Source organism: Octopus bimaculoides, chromosome 16 (genome assembly GCF_001194135.2).
Source record: "Octopus bimaculoides isolate UCB-OBI-ISO-001 chromosome 16, ASM119413v2, whole genome shotgun sequence".
Lineage (NCBI taxonomy): Eukaryota > Metazoa > Mollusca > Cephalopoda > Octopoda > Octopodidae > Octopus > Octopus bimaculoides.
In genome coordinates this window covers 44,687,423-44,690,072 of record NC_068996.1, presented here as the reverse complement: position 1 = coordinate 44,690,072, position 2,650 = coordinate 44,687,423, and positions in this window count along the sequence as shown.

The window sequence follows — 2,650 nt, the reverse complement described above, 5'->3', positions numbered from 1 at the left end:
ATATATGTGTGTGTGTGTGTGTGTGTATATGTTTGTCCCCCAACATCGTTTGACAACCGATGGTGGTGTGTTTACGCCCCCGTAACTTAGCGTTTCGGCAAAAGAGACCGATAGAATAAGTACTAGGCTTCCAAAGAATAAGTCCTGGGGTCGATTTGCTCGACTAAAGGCGGTGCTCCAGCATGGCCGCAGTCAAATGACTGAAACAAGTAAAAGAGTACAAGAGTAAAGAGTGAGTTGAAATTGAAGCAATTACAACATGGAGGATACAGATTAACCAGTCAAAAACACTCAAAGTCCGTTAATTTCACTTAAACATTTATTATATGATATCAAAATTTTCGTTGCACTAACTACAACCGGGTTACTAATGCGATTTCCTTGCATCTGAAAATACTTATTATAACAACGGTTTATTGTAATTTCAACTACATTGTTTAATATAATTATAACGAACAAATATGATTAATGCAGCACAACTTTAATAGCTGTGGGAGATCAATAGGACATAAACATAAATATGCTCAGATGTTGACATTGGACCTCCCTTGTTTCTTTTGCCTTCTACTATATTCTCGAACTATATCATCCATCATTGCTTCATTCCAACTACCATGGTACCACCTTTCTTTAAGCTCAATATCTTTATAGAATTATCCAGCATTCTCTTCTGGCAGAGCACTAAGATTCGATGCAAATACTGCATCCCATATTTCTCTAACTGCGAAGCAGCACTGTAATAAAACCTACACAATTTCGCCCGCTTCGTTGTTGTCCAGAAACACATTGACACCATTCTTAAATACATTCAAAGCACTTTTCTTTATCATTTCATTTTCATATCCAGAGCTTTGAGTGCAAGAATCTACATCACCTGTAGCCCAACAAAGATATCAACTTCAAATTTTGTACGTCACAATTTCGAAAACATTATTCTTATCTGATTATAGTCTCCACCATATTTCGGTCTAAGAATGTGAAGAATTGTTTTCTCCAACACGGTTTTATGTAGGGGGAACACAGAAGGACTTTTTCTATAGTTGCAAACGCATTGCGCTTCACGTTTTGAATATATGGCTGCAGAGATGATCTATATTGCCGTTCTCGTATCACATAGTATTTTTCCCTACCTTTGTCATCTCACAAGCAGAAAAAGTAAGAGTACTTAGTACTTCCATCCTGCACTTCGAGTAAGAATTCCCACATCTTGAAATCACTACATTCACTCCAATTTTACTTGTCATAGGAACAAGATTTAATATTTTTGAAAAATTCTTTCGATTTTACGGATTGACTAACAAGAATAGATAGATACTGGTTGCAAAAATGGTTTCAGACTTCTTGCAGAGTTATCAACGAACAGATCACATCTAAAACTGTTCATCCAAAGAGATTTCTTACATCAGTCGACTCAGAAAATGAGTGCAAACAAGCAAAAGCTGCATGCTAAAGTTTGCTGTTTCGAACTTGTTGCGTTTACACCCAGTAGGTTTAATTCTTTCAATCTGGAAAAATGCAGCTCCGCAACAGATTTGACGAGAATATTTAAATCCTTTAGGTTGTTATTAAACTGATTTTGGACCTGGGATATTCGCATGAGCATGCTGCATCCTCTTCTTCCCAAACTTCCTCATAACCAGACATATTGATGCCAGCTTTATCTGTTGAAACAAAGTAAGGGTACTCAGTGCTCCTATCCTGTACTTCGAGTAAGAATTCCCACACCTTGAAATCACTACATTCACTCCACTTTTACTTGTCATAGGAACAGAAGTCTTGCAGTGTCTAAAAGTCATCGTTATACTGCCTATAACAATGAACACAAAATTAATGAGGTATAATCAAAGAAAACAAACATGACTGGAGTAGAATATTGAAAAACTGAATGATTTCTTTTAATTTTCTTCTTGTACAACTTATATTTTGAAATAGAACTTACTTGAATATTTGTAAAACATTGCTCTTAAATAAATTCCATAGTAGATTGTTCCAGAATTGTTAAAATCATATCATCATTAAATATTTTATAAATACATAAGAATATGGGTATGCCGGTCGATCAATTGTTTAACATTTTATTAATAATATCTCATTGTTACGTGACTCATTGTCTAAATATTCAATGCATCACAATAAATAAAGACTATCATTTTTCTTTTTTTTCATTATTGAAAGTTTAGCAGAGCAACAAAAGTCTGATGCGAGTGTAATTTCACTACTATGTTCCACATGACAGAAAATAATTGTTAGTATATCTAACAAAATATTGATGATATTATGAAAATAATTTTACCATCATGTTCAGCATGACTGAAATATATAATAACCATGTAGTATATAATAATAAGTATATGGAATAAATCAAGTGAAACAATTTTCTGTTGGGTAATCAATGGATGTCAAAAATCTTATGAATAAATATGAAATATAGTAAATCCAGTAAAACCGCGAACTACAAAGCCCTACATGGTATTAATGGATTACAATGGTAATGTTATAGATCATTTTGATGCTGATTCATCAAACTAGTAAAAAGTTTACTAGATTCTTGTATAGGCGCAGGGGTGTTTGCGTGGTAAGTAGCTTGATTACCAACCACATGGTTCCGGGTTCAATCCCACTGCGTGGTACTACTATAGCCTCGAGCCGA